The 13,563-nt window shown below is 44.4% G+C and overlaps 11 non-coding genes and 1 pseudogene across 11 annotated transcripts; all 12 read right to left on the bottom strand.

Moving 5' to 3' along the window:
- Positions 1-218: 218 nt before the first annotated feature.
- LOC125732679 (5S ribosomal RNA) lies at positions 219-337 on the bottom strand. Its single transcript, XR_007392052.1, has one exon. It is a non-coding gene; the product is annotated as a 5S ribosomal RNA (ribosomal RNA).
- Positions 338-1,420: 1,083 nt separating this feature from the next.
- On the bottom strand, positions 1,421-1,539 carry LOC125734149 (5S ribosomal RNA). The gene has a single exon (XR_007393473.1). It is a non-coding gene; the product is annotated as a 5S ribosomal RNA (ribosomal RNA).
- A 1,078-nt stretch (positions 1,540-2,617) lies between these two features.
- On the bottom strand, positions 2,618-2,736 carry LOC125733221 (5S ribosomal RNA). Its single transcript, XR_007392573.1, has one exon. It is a non-coding gene; the product is annotated as a 5S ribosomal RNA (ribosomal RNA).
- A 1,079-nt stretch (positions 2,737-3,815) lies between these two features.
- LOC125733777 (5S ribosomal RNA) lies at positions 3,816-3,934 on the bottom strand. The gene has a single exon (XR_007393114.1). It is a non-coding gene; the product is annotated as a 5S ribosomal RNA (ribosomal RNA).
- A 1,079-nt stretch (positions 3,935-5,013) lies between these two features.
- Positions 5,014-5,132, bottom strand: LOC125736143 (5S ribosomal RNA). The gene has a single exon (XR_007395426.1). It is a non-coding gene; the product is annotated as a 5S ribosomal RNA (ribosomal RNA).
- Positions 5,133-6,212: 1,080 nt separating this feature from the next.
- Positions 6,213-6,331, bottom strand: LOC125733219 (5S ribosomal RNA). Its single transcript, XR_007392571.1, has one exon. It is a non-coding gene; the product is annotated as a 5S ribosomal RNA (ribosomal RNA).
- Positions 6,332-7,408: 1,077 nt separating this feature from the next.
- On the bottom strand, positions 7,409-7,527 carry LOC125734255 (5S ribosomal RNA). The gene has a single exon (XR_007393575.1). It is a non-coding gene; the product is annotated as a 5S ribosomal RNA (ribosomal RNA).
- Positions 7,528-8,602: 1,075 nt separating this feature from the next.
- Positions 8,603-8,721, bottom strand: LOC125733775 (5S ribosomal RNA). Its single transcript, XR_007393112.1, has one exon. It is a non-coding gene; the product is annotated as a 5S ribosomal RNA (ribosomal RNA).
- A 1,077-nt stretch (positions 8,722-9,798) lies between these two features.
- Positions 9,799-9,907, bottom strand: LOC125731046 (5S ribosomal RNA; annotated as a pseudogene).
- Positions 9,908-10,989: 1,082 nt separating this feature from the next.
- Positions 10,990-11,108, bottom strand: LOC125734064 (5S ribosomal RNA). The gene has a single exon (XR_007393391.1). It is a non-coding gene; the product is annotated as a 5S ribosomal RNA (ribosomal RNA).
- Positions 11,109-12,192: 1,084 nt separating this feature from the next.
- LOC125732509 (5S ribosomal RNA) lies at positions 12,193-12,311 on the bottom strand. Its single transcript, XR_007391887.1, has one exon. It is a non-coding gene; the product is annotated as a 5S ribosomal RNA (ribosomal RNA).
- Positions 12,312-13,388: 1,077 nt separating this feature from the next.
- On the bottom strand, positions 13,389-13,507 carry LOC125737272 (5S ribosomal RNA). The gene has a single exon (XR_007396538.1). It is a non-coding gene; the product is annotated as a 5S ribosomal RNA (ribosomal RNA).
- Between the last annotated feature and the right edge of the window lie 56 nt (positions 13,508-13,563).

The raw sequence follows: 13,563 nt of genomic DNA, 5'->3' as shown, positions 1-13,563 counted from the left end.
TGTGAGAAGATCGCGCCCTGGTGGAATAAAGGCACGAACAGCTTACAGCAGCTATAATTACCAGGCAGTATTTAGAGTAAAACGGTGTGTAAAAGCTGCCTTTATGAATGAGAGAAAAATATATATATATATATATAAAATAGTAAAATGGAAGGGGAGTGATAGATTTAAATTAATCGTGAAGTGGAGCGCCCCCTGTATAAAGTAAAAGTGAGAAAAGCTTACAGCACCTGGTATTCCCAGGAGGTCTCCCATCCAAGTACTAACCAGACCCTACCCTGCTTGGCTTCCGAGATCGGATGAGATCGGGCGTGTTCAGGGTGGTATGGCCATAAGCGAGAGACGCGACCAAAAACAGCCCTTTTGCATTACACGCGTCTATACATGCCAGTTAGTCCCATTGGATCCTACTCCTGGTTTTTTTTTTATTTTTAATCTGACTCACACTGCAGCACCACCATCCAATCGGCAGCGCCGGACCCACACCAAACATTCACCAAACTACTCAGCCGGCAGCCTACCACAATTATTCCATTCTTTCCGCATCCGCACTCTTCCTTCTTTTTAACTTCTTTTCACTACCGCACAGGTTAATCGCCGCACGTCCCCCGCCGGCAAACATTACTCCTTTGCCTACTGCATGCAGGCTTCTCTTAACGACCCTCTGTTATCAACTCCGCTAACAGCCACAAAATCTCTGCCGCACGAAGCCCACTGGTAGCTGCTGAATCACATGCTTCCCCAAAACGTCGCGCTGTCAGAACACTGGGAGCTACACACACCAACAAGTCCATACTGCAGGCTGCAGCCAGAACAATTTTCTACATTCAAACATCGACGGCCTCTTCTCTCTAAAAATTCACCAGACCGCTTCTACCACCAGCAAAGAAGTTTCCATCCCTAATTCCTCTGTGATTCCCACTAACCTAAACATTAAGCTGGCATTGAAGGGTGTGAATTACCCCGGCCAATCTGTTCTTTTAAATACAGCTTTTAGCAAGTTTTGAAAGGAGAAGAGCAGAACTTGCTATGCCAATAATATCGAGTCTTCTGTGGCGAAGTGGTTTTTGCACAGAAAACAAAGCGGTCAGTTGAAGAGGAATAATATCAGTACTTTGTTTAAAACTGTGTGTAAAAAGCTGTCTCTTTATCATTAACAATAAGTTGTAAAACGTGAATGGGGAGTGACAGTCTTCAAGTTTGTGAGAAGATCGCGCCCTGGTGGAATAAAGGCACGAACAGCTTACAGCAGCTAGAATTACCAGGAAGTATTTAGAGTAAAACGGTTTCTAAAAGCTGCCTTTATGAATGAGAGAAAAAAAAAAAATATATATATATAAAATAGTAAAATGGATGGGGAGTGATAGATTTAAATTAATCGTGAAGTGGAGCGCCCCCTGTATAAAGTAAAAGTGAGAAAAGCTTACAGCACCTGGTATTCCCAGGTGGTCTCCCATCCAAGTACTAACCAGACCCTACCCTGCTTAGCTTCCGAGATTAGACGAGATCGGGCGTGTTCAGGGTGGTATGGCCGTAAGCGAGAGATGCTACCAAAAACAGCCCTTTTGCATTACACGCCTCTATACATGCCAGTTGGTCCCATTGGATCCTACTAATGTTCTTTTTTTTTTTTTTATCTGACTCACACTGCAGCCCCACCATCCAATCGGCAGCGCCGGACCCACACCAAACATTCACCAAACTACTCAGCCAGCAGCCTACCACAATTATTCCATTCTTTCCGCATCCGCACACTTCCTTCTTTTTAACTCCTTTTCACTACCGCACAGGTTAATCGCCGCACGTCCCCCGCCGGCAAACATTACTCCTTTGCCTACTGCATGCAGGCTTCTCTTAACGACCCTCTGTTATCAACTCCGCTAACAGCCACAAAATCTCCGCCGCACGAAGCCCACTGGTAGCTGCTGAATCACATGCTTCCCCAAAACGTTGCGCTGTCAGAACACTGGGAGCTACACACACCAACAAGTCCATACTGCAGGCTGCAACCAGAACAATTTTCTACATTCAAACATCGACGGCCTCTTCTCTCTAAAAATTCACCAGACCGCTTCTACCACCAGCAAAGAAGTTTCCATCCCTAATTCCTCTGTGACTCCCACTAACCTAAACATTAAGCTGGCATTGAAGGGTGTGAATTACCCCGGCCAATCTGTTCTTTTAAATACAGCTTTTAGCAAGTTTTGAAAGGAGAAGAGCAGAACTTGCTATGCCAATAATATCGAGTCTTCTGTGGCGAAGTGGTTTTTGCATAGAAAACAAAGCGGTCAGTTGAAGAGGAATAATATCAGTACTTTGTTTAAAACTGTGTGTAAAAAGCTGTCTCTTTATCATTAACAATAAGTTGTAAAATGTGAATGGGGAGTGATAGTCTTCAAGTTTGTGAGAAGATCGCGCCCTGGTGGAATAAAGGCACGAACAGCTTACAGCACCTAGAATTACCAGGAAGTATTTAGAGTAAAACGGTTTCTAAAAGCTGCCTTTATGAATGAGAGAAAAAAAATATATATATATAAAATAGTAAAATGGAAGGGGAGTGATAGATTTAAATTAATCGTGAAGTGGAGCGCCCCCTGTATAAAGTAAAAGTGAGAAAAGCTTACAGCACCTGGTATTCCCAGGTGGTCTCCCATCCAAGTACTAACCAGACCCTACCCTGCTTAGCTTCCGAGATCAGACGAGATCAGGCGTGTTCAGGGTGGTATGGCCGTAAGCGAGAGATGCTACCAAAAACAGCCCTTTTGCATTACACGCCTCTATACATGCCAGTTGGTCCCATTGGATCCTACTAATGTTCTTTTTTTTTTTTTTATCTGACTCACACTGCAGCCCCACCATCCAATCGGCAGCGCCGGACCCACACCAAACATTCACCAAACTACTCAGCCAGCAGCCTCCCACAATTATTCCATTCTTTCCGCATCCGCACACTTCCTTCTTTTTAACTCCTTTTCACTACCGCACAGGTTAATCGCCGCACGTCCCCCGCCGGCAAACATTACTCCTTTGCCTACTGCATGCAGGCTTCTCTTAACGACCCTCTGTTATCAACTCCGCTAACAGCCACAAAATCTCTGCCGCACGAAGCCCACTGGAAGCTGCTGAGTCACATGCTTCCCCAAAACGTCACGCTGTCAGAACACTGGGAGCTACACACACCAACAAGTCCATACTGCAGGCTGCAGCCAGAACAATTTTCTACATTCAAACATCGACGGCCTCTTCTCTCTAAAAATTCACCAGACCGCTTCTACCACCAGCAAAGAAGTTTCCATCCCTAATTCCTCTGTGACTCCCACTAACCTAAACATTAAGCTGGCATTGAAGGGTGTGAATTACCCCGGCCAATCTGTTCTTTTAAATACAGCTTTTAGCAAGTTTTGAAAGGAGAAGAGCAGAACTTGCTATGCCAATAATATCGAGTCTTCTGTGGCGAAGTGGTTTTTGCATAGAAAACAAAGCGGTCAGTTGAAGAGGAATAATATCAGTACTTTGTTTAAAACTGTGTGTAAAAAGCTGTCTCTTTATCATTAACAATAAGTTGTAAAACGTGAATGGGGAGTGACAGTCTTCAAGTTTGTGAGAAGATCGCGCCCTGGTGGAATAAAGGCACGAACAGCTTAGAGCACCTTGAATTACCAGGAAGTATTTAGAGTAAAACGGTGTGTAAAAGCTACCTTTATGAATGAGAGAAAAATATATATATATATATAAAATAGTAAAATGGAAGGGGAGTGATAGATTTAAATTAATCGTGAAGTGGAGCGCCCCCTGTATAAAGTAAAAGTGAGAAAAGCTTACAGCACCTGGTATTCCCAGGAGGTCTCCCATCCAAGTACTAACCAGACCCTACCCTGCTTAGCTTACGAGATCGGATGAGATCGGGCGTGTTCAGGGTGGTATGGCCATAAGCGAGAGACGCTACCAAAAACAGCCCTTTTGCATTACACGCCTCTATACATGCCAGTTGGTCCCATTGGATCCTACTAATGTTCTTTTTTTTTTTTTTATCTGACTCACACTGCAGCCCCACCATCCAATCGGCAGCGCCGGACCCACACCAAACATTCACCAAACTACTCAGCCAGCAGCATACCACAATTATTCCATTCTTTCCGCATCCGCACACTTCCTTCTTTTTAACTCTTTTTCACTACCGCACAGGTTAATCGCCGCACGTCCCCCGCCGGCAAACATTACTCCTTTGCCTACTGCATGCAGGCTTCTCTTAACGACCCTCTGTTATCAACTCCGCTAACAGCCACAAAATCTCCGCCGCACGAAGCCCACTGGAAGCTGCTGAGTCACATGCTTCCCCAAAACGTCGCGCTGTCAGAACACTGGGAGCTACACACACCAACAAGTCCATACTGCAGTCTGCAGCCAGAACAATTTTCTACATTCAAACATCGACGGCCTCTTCTCTCTAAAAATTCACCAGACCGCTTCTACCACCAGCAAAGAAGTTTCCATCCCTAATTCCTCTGTGACTCCCACTAACCTAAACATTAAGCTGGCATTGAAGGGTGTGAATTACCCCGGCCAATCTGTTCTTTTAAATACAGCTTTTAGCAAGTTTTGAAAGGAGAAGAGCAGAACTTGCTATGCCAATAATATCGAGTCTTCTGTGGCGAAGTGGTTTTTGCATAGAAAACAAAGCGGTCAGTTGAAGAGGAATAATATCAGTACTTTGTTTAAAACTGTGTGTAAAAAGCTGTCTCTTTATCATTAACAATAAGTTGTAAAACGTGAATGGGGAGTGACAGTCTTCAAGTTTGTGAGAAGATCGCGCCCTGGTGGAATAAAGGCACGAACAGCTTAGAGCACCTTGAATTACCAGGAAGTATTTAGAGTAAAACGGTGTGTAAAAGCTACCTTTATGAATGAGAGAAAAATATATATATATATATAAAATAGTAAAATGGAAGGGGAGTGATAGATTTAAATTAATCGTGAAGTGGAGCGCCCCCTGTATAAAGTAAAAGTGAGAAAAGCTTACAGCACCTGGTATTCCCAGGTGGTCTCCCATCCAAGGACTAACCAGACCCTACCCTGCTTAGCTTCCGAGATTAGACGAGATCGGGCGTGTTCAGGGTGGTATGGCCGTAAGCGAGAGATGCTACCAAAAACAGCCCTTTTGCATTACACGCCTCTATACATGCCAGTTGGTCCCATTGGATCCTACTAATGTTCTTTTTTTTTTTTTTTTATCTGACTCACACTGCAGCCCCACCATCCAATCGGCAGCGCCGGACCCACACCAAACATTCACCAAACTACTCAGCCGGCAGCCTACCACAATTATTCCATTCTTTCCGCATCCGCACACTTCCTTCTTTTTAACTCCTTTTCACTACCGCACAGGTTAATCGCCGCACGTCCCCCGCCGGCAAACATTACTCCTTTGCCTACTGCATGCAGGCTTCTCTTAACGACCCTCTGTTATCAACTCCGCTAACAGCCACAAAATCTCTGCCGCACGAAGCCCACTGGTAGCTGCTGAATCACATGCTTCCCCAAAACGTCGCGCTGTCAGAACACTGGGAGCTACACACACCAACAAGTCCATACTGCAGGCTGCAGCCAGAACAATTTTCTACATTCAAACATCGACGGCCTCTTCTCTCTAAAAATTCACCAGACCGCTTCTACCACCAGCAAAGAAGTTTCCATCCCTAATTCCTCTGTGACTCCCACTAACCTAAACATTAAGCTGGCATTGAAGGGTGTGAATTACCCCGGCCAATCTGTTCTATTAAATACAGCTTTTAGCAAGTTTTGAAAGGAGAAGAGCAGAACTTGCTATGCCAATAATATCGAGTCTTCTGTGGCGAAGTGGTTTTTGCATAGAAAACAAAGCGGTCAGTTGAAGAGGAATAATATCAGTACTTTGTTTAAAACTGTGTGTAAAAAGCTGTCTCTTTATCATTAACAATAAGTTGTAAAATGTGAATGGGGAGTGATAGTCTTCAAGTTTGTGAGAAGATCGCGCCCTGGTGGAATAAAGGCACGAACAGCTTACAGCACCTAGAATTACCAGGAAGTATTTAGAGTAAAACGGTTTCTAAAAGCTGCCTTTATGAATGAGAGAAAAAAAAAATATATATATAAAATAGTAAAATGGAAGGGGAGTGATAGATTTAAATTAATCGTGAAGTGGAGCGCCCCCTGTATAAAGTAAAAGTGAGAAAAGCTTACAGCACCTGGTATTCCCAGGTGGTCTCCCATCCAAGTACTAACCAGACCCTACCCTGCTTAGCTTCCGAGATCAGACGAGATCAGGCGTGTTCAGGGTGGTATGGCCGTAAGCGAGAGATGCTACCAAAAACAGCCCTTTTGCATTACACGCCTCTATACATGCCAGTTGGTCCCATTGGATCCTACTAATGTTCTTTTTTTTTTTTTTATCTGACTCACACTGCAGCCCCACCATCCAATCGGCAGCGCCGGACCCACACCAAACATTCACCAAACTACTCAGCCAGCAGCCTCCCACAATTATTCCATTCTTTCCGCATCCGCACACTTCCTTCTTTTTAACTCCTTTTCACTACCGCACAGGTTAATCGCCGCACGTCCCCCGCCGGCAAACATTACTCCTTTGCCTACTGCATGCAGGCTTCTCTTAACGACCCTCTGTTATCAACTCCACTAACAGCCACAAAATCTCTGCCGCACGAAGCCCACTGGTAGCTGCTGAATCACATGCTTCCCCAAAACGTCGCGCTGTCAGAACACTGGGAGCTACACACACCAACAAGTCCATACTGCAGGCTGCAGCCAGAACAATTTTCTACATTCAAACATCGACGGCCTCTTCTCTCTAAAAATTCACCAGACCGCTTCTACCACCAGCAAAGAAGTTTCCATCCCTAATTCCTCTGTGACTCCCACTAACCTAAACATTAAGCTGGCATTGAAGGGTGTGAATTACCCCGGCCAATCTGTTCTTTCAAATACAGCTTTTAGCAAGTTTTGAAAGGAGAAGAGCAGAACTTGCTATGCCAATAATATCGAGTCTTCTGTGGCGAAGTGGTTTTTGCATAGAAAACAAAGCGGTCAGTTGAAGAGGAATAATATCAGTACTTTGTTTAAAACTGTGTGTAAAAAGCTGTCTCTTTATCATTAACAATAAGTTGTAAAATGTGAATGGGGAGTGACAGTCTTCAAGTTTGTGAGAAGATCGCGCCCTGGTGGAATAAAGGCACGTACAGCTTAGAGCACCTTGAATTACCAGGAAGTATTTAGAGTAAAACGGTGTGTAAAAGCTACCTTTATGAATGAGAGAAAAATATATATATATATAAAATAGTAAAATGGAAGGGGAGTGATAGATTTAAATTAATCGTGAAGTGGAGCGCCCCCTGTATAAAGTAAAAGTGAGAAAAGCTTACAGCACCTGGTATTCCCAGGAGGTCTCCCATCCAAGTACTAACCAGACCCTACCCTACTTAACTTACGAGATCGGATGAGATCGGGCGTGTTCAGGGTGGTATGGCCATAAGCGAGAGACGCTACCAAAAACAGCCCTTTTGCATTACACGCCTCTATACATGCCAGTTGGTCCCATTGGATCCTACTAATGTTCTTTTTTTTTTTTATCTGACTCACACTGCAGCCCCACCATCCAATCGGCAGCGCCGGACCCACACCAAACATTCACCAAACTACTCAGCCAGCAGCATACCACAATTATTCCATTCTTTCCGCATCCGCACACTTCCTTCTTTTTAACTCTTTTTCACTACCGCACAGGTTAATCGCCGCACGTCCCCCGCCGGCAAACATTACTCCTTTGCCTACTGCATGCAGGCTTCTCTTAACGACCCTCTGTTATCAACTCCGCTAACAGCCACAAAATCTCCGCCGCACGAAGCCCACTGGAAGCTGCTGAGTCACATGCTTCCCCAAAACGTCACGCTGTCAGAACACTGGGAGCTACACACACCAACAAGTCCATACTGCAGGCTGCAGCCAGAACAATTTTCTACATTCAAACATCGACGGCCTCTTCTCTCTAAAAATTCACCAGACCGCTTCTACCACCAGCAAAGAAGTTTCCATCCCTAATTCCTCTGTGACTCCCACTAACCTAAACATTAAGCTGGCATTGAAGGGTGTGAATTACCCCGGCCAATCTGTTCTTTTAAATACAGCTTTTAGCAAGTTTTGAAAGGAGAAGAGCAGAACTTGCTATGCCAATAATATCGAGTCTTCTGTGGCGAAGTGGTTTTTGCATAGAAAACAAAGCGGTCAGTTGAAGAGGAATAATATCAGTACTTTGTTTAAAACTGTGTGTAAAAAGCTGTCTCTTTATCATTAACAATAAGTTGTAAAACGTGAATGGGGAGTGACAGTCTTCAAGTTTGTGAGAAGATCGCGCCCTGGTGGAATAAAGGCACGAACAGCTTAGAGCACCTTGAATTACCAGGAAGTATTTAGAGTAAAACGGTGTGTAAAAGCTACCTTTATGAATGAGAGAAAAATATATATATATATAAAATAGTAAAATGGAAGGGGAGTGATAGATTTAAATTAATCGTGAAGTGGAGCGCCCCCTGTATAAAGTAAAAGTGAGAAAAGCTTACAGCACCTGGTATTCCCAGGAGGTCTCCCATCCAAGTACTAACCAGACCCTACCCTGCTTAGCTTACGAGATCGGATGAGATCGGGCGTGTTCAGGGTGGTATGGCCATAAGCGAGAGACGCTACCAAAAACAGCCCTTTTGCATTACACGCCTCTATACATGCCAGTTGGTCCCATTGGATCCTACTAATGTTCTTTTTTTTTTTTTTATCTGACTCACACTGCAGCCCCCCCATCCAATCGGCAGCGCCGGACCCACACCAAACATTCACCAAACTACTCAGCCAGCAGCATACCACAATTATTCCATTCTTTCCGCATCCGCACACTTCCTTCTTTTTAACTCTTTTTCACTACCGCACAGGTTAATCGCCGCACGTCCCCCGCCGGCAAACATTACTCCTTTGCCTACTGCATGCAGGCTTCTCTTAACGACCCTCTGTTATCAACTCCGCTAACAGCCACAAAATCTCCGCCGCACGAAGCCCACTGGAAGCTGCTGAGTCACATGCTTCCCCAAAACGTCGCGCTGTCAGAACACTGGGAGCTACACACACCAACAAGTCCATACTGCAGTCTGCAGCCAGAACAATTTTCTACATTCAAACATCGACGGCCTCTTCTCTCTAAAAATTCACCAGACCGCTTCTACCACCAGCAAAGAAGTTTCCATCCCTAATTCCTCTGTGACTCCCACTAACCTAAACATTAAGCTGGCATTGAAGGGTGTGAATTACCCCGGCCAATCTGTTCTTTTAAATACAGCTTTTAGCAAGTTTTGAAAGGAGAAGAGCAGAACTTGCTATGCCAATAATATCGAGTCTTCTGTGGCGAAGTGGTTTTTGCATAGAAAACAAAGCGGTCAGTTGAAGAGGAATAATATCAGTACTTTGTTTAAAACTGTGTGTAAAAAGCTGTCTCTTTATCATTAACAATAAGTTGTAAAACGTGAATGGGGAGTGACAGTCTTCAAGTTTGTGAGAAGATCGCGCCCTGGTGGAATAAAGGCACGAACAGCTTAGAGCACCTTGAATTACCAGGAAGTATTTAGAGTAAAACGGTGTGTAAAAGCTACCTTTATGAATGAGAGAAAAATATATATATATATAAAATAGTAAAATGGAAGGGGAGTGATAGATTTAAATTAATCGTGAAGTGGAGCGCCCCCTGTATAAAGTAAAAGTGAGAAAAGCTTACAGCACCTGGTATTCCCAGGAGGTCTCCCATCCAAGTACTAACCAGACCCTACCCTGCTTAGCTTCCGAGATCGGGCGTGTTCAGGGTGGTATGGCCGTAAGCGAGAGATGCTACCAAAAACAGCCCATTTGCATTACACGAATCTATACATGCCAGTTAGTCCAAGTGGATCCTACTCCTGTTTTTTTTTTTTTTTTTTTTTTTGTCTGACTCACACTCCAGCCCCACCATCCAATCGACAGCGCCGGACCCACACCAAACATTCACCAAACTACTCAGCCGGCAGCCTACCACAATTATTCCATTCTTTCCGCATCCGCACACTTCCTTATTTTTAACTCCTTTTCACTACCGCACAGGTTAATCGCCGCACGTCCCCCGCCGGCAAACATTACTCCTTTGCCTACTGCATGCAGGCTTCTCTTAACGACCCTCTGTTATCAACTCCGCTAACAGCCACAAAATCTCCGCCGCACGAAGCCCACTGGTAGCTGCTGAATCACATGCTTCCCCAAAACGTCGCGCTGTCAGAACACTGGGAGCTACACACACCAACAAGTCCATACTGCAGGCTGCAGCCAGAACAATTTTCTACATTCAAACATCGACGGCCTCTTCTCTCTAAAAATTCACCAGACCGCTTCTACCACCAGCAAAGAAGTTTCCATCCCTAATTCCTCTGTGATTCCCACTAACCTAAACATTAAGCTGGCATTGAAGGGTGTGAATTACCCCGGCCAATCTGTTCTTTTAAATACAGCTTTTAGCAAGTTTTGAAAGGAGAAGAGCAGAACTTGCTATGCCAATAATATCGAGTCTTCTGTGGCGAAGTGGTTTTTGCATAGAAAACAAAGCGGTCAGTTAAAGAGGAATAATATCAGTACTTTGTTTAAAACTGTGTGTAAAAAGCTGTCTCTTTATCATTAACAATAAGTTGTAAAACGTGAATGGGGAGTGACAGTCTTCAAGTTTGTGAGAAGATTGCGCCCTGGTGGAAGAAAGGCACGAACAGCTTACAGCACCTAGAATTACCAGGCAGTATTTAGAGTTAAACGGTGTGCAAAAGCTGCCTTTATGAATGAGCGAAAAAAAAAATATATATAAAATAGTAAAACGTAAGGGGAGTGATAGATTTAAATTAATCGTGAAGTGGAGGGCCCCCTGTATAAAGTAAAAGTGAGAAAAGCTTACAGCACCTGGTATTCCCAGGTGGTCTCCCATCCAAGTACTAACCATACCCTACCCTGCTTAGCTTCCGAGATCAGACGAGATCGGGCGTGTTCAGGGTGGTATGGCCGTAAGCGAGAGATGCTACCAAAAACAGCCCATTTGCATTACACGAATCTATACATGCCAGTTAGTCCAAGTGGATCCTACTCCTGTTTTTTTTTTTTTTTTTTTTTTATCTGACTCACACTGCAGCACCACCATCCAATCGGCAGCGCCGGACCCACACCAAACATTCACCAAACTACTCAGCCGGCAGCCTACCACAATTATTCCATTCTTTCCGCATCCGCACACTTCCTTCTCTTTAACTCCTTTTCACTACCGCACAGGTTAATCGCCGCACGTCCCCCGCCGGCAAACATTACTCCTTTGCCTACTGCATGCAGGCTTCTCTTAACGACCCTCTGTTATCAACTCCGCTAACAGCCACAAAATCTCCGCCGCACGAAGCCCACTGGTAGCTGCTGAATCACATGCTTCCCCAAAACGTCGCGCTGTCAGAACACTGGGAGCTACACACACCAACAAGTCCATACTGCAGGCTGCAGCCAGAACAATTTTCTACATTCAAACATCGACGGCCTCTTCTCTCTAAAAATTCACCAGACCGCTTCTACCACCAGCAAAGAAGTTTCCATCCCTAATTCCTCTGTGATTCCCACTAACCTAAACATTAAGCTGGCATTGAAGGGTGTGAATTACCCCGGCCAACCTGTTCTTTTAAATACAGCTTTTAGCAAGTTTTGAAAGGATAAGAGCAGAACTTGCTATGCCAATAATATCGAGTCTTCTGTGGCGAAGTGGTTTTTGCATAGAAAACAAAGCGGTCAGTTGAAGAGGAATAATATCAGTACTTTGTTTAAAACTGTGTGTAAAAAGCTGTCTCTTTATCATTAACAATAAGTTGTAAAATGTGAATGGGGAGTGACAGTCTTCAAGTTTGTGAGAAGATCGCGCCCTGGTGGAATAAAGGCACGAACAGCTTACAGCACCTAGAATTACCAGGAAGTATTTAGAGTAAAACGGTTTCTAAAAGCTGGCTTTAAGAATGAGAGAAAAAAAAAAATATATATATAAAATAGTAAAATGGAAGGGGAGTGATAGATTTAAATTAATCGTGAAGTGGAGCGCCCCCTGTATAAAGTAAAAGTGAGAAAAGCTTACAGCACCTGGTATTCCCAGGTGGTCTCCCATCCAAGTACTAACCAGACCCTACCCTGCTTAGCTTCCGAGATCAGACGAGATCGGGCGTGTTCAGGGTGGTATGGCCATAAGCGAGAGACGCTACCAAAAACAGCCCTTTTGCATTACACGCCTCTATACATGCCAGTTGGTCCCATTGGATCCTACTCCTGTTTTTTTTTTTTTTTTTTATCTGACTCACACTGCAGCCCCACCATCCAATCGGCAACGCCGGACCCACACCAAACATTCACCAAACTACTCAGCCGGCAGCCTACCACAATTATTCCATTCTTTCCGCATCCGCACACTTCCTTCTCTTTAACTCCTTTTCACTACCGCACAGGTTAATCGCCGCACGTCCCCCGCCGGCAAACATTACTCCTTTACCTACTGCATGCAGGCTTCTCTTAACGACCCTCTGTTATCAACTCCGCTAACAGCCACAAAATCTCCACCGCACGAAGCCCACTGGTAGCTGCTGAATCACATGCTTCCCCAAAACGTCGCGCTGTCAGAACACTGGGAGCTACACACACCAACAAGTCCATACTGCAGGCTGCAGCCAGAACAATTTTCTACATTCAAACATCGACGGCCTCTTCTCTCTAAAAATTCACCAGACCGCTTCTACCACCAGCAAAGAAGTTTCCATCCCTAATTCCTCTATGACTCCCACTAACCCAAACATTAAGCTGGCATTGAAGGGTGTGAATTACCCCGGCCAATCTGTTCTTTTAAATACAGCTTTTAGCAAGTTTTGAAAGGAGAAGAGCAGAACTTGCTATGCCAATAATATCGAGTCTTCTGTGGCGAAGTGGTTTTTGCATAGAAAACAAAGCGGTCAGTTGAAGAGGAATAATATCAGTACTTTGTTTAAAACTGTGTGTAAAAAGCTGTCTCTTTATCATTAACAATAAGTTGTAAAACGTGAATGGGGAGTGACAGTCATCAAGTTTGTGAGAAGATCGCGCCCTGGTGGAATATAGGCACGAACAGCTTACAGCACCTAGAATTACCAGGAAGTATTTAGAGTAAAACGGTGTGTAAAAGCTGCCTTTATGAAAGAGAGAAAAAAAAAATATATATAAAATAGTAAAATGGAAGGGGAGTGATAGATTTAAATTAATCGTGAAGTGGAGCGCCCCCCGTTTAAAGTAAAAGTGAGAAAAGCTTACAGCAATTGGTAGTCCCAGGTGGTCTCCCATCCAAGTACTAACCAGACCCTACCCTGCTTAGCTTCCGAGATCAGACGAGATCGGGCGTGTTCAGGGTGGTATGGCCATAAGCGAGAGATGCTACCAAAAACAGCCCTTTTGCATTACACGCCTCTATACATGCCAGTT

The sequence above is a fragment of the Brienomyrus brachyistius genome, chromosome 2 (assembly GCF_023856365.1).
Source record: "Brienomyrus brachyistius isolate T26 chromosome 2, BBRACH_0.4, whole genome shotgun sequence".
NCBI lineage: Eukaryota > Metazoa > Chordata > Actinopteri > Osteoglossiformes > Mormyridae > Brienomyrus > Brienomyrus brachyistius.
The sequence above is the reverse complement of the archived record's forward strand: the minus strand, read 5'-3'. Positions and strand labels throughout refer to the sequence as shown.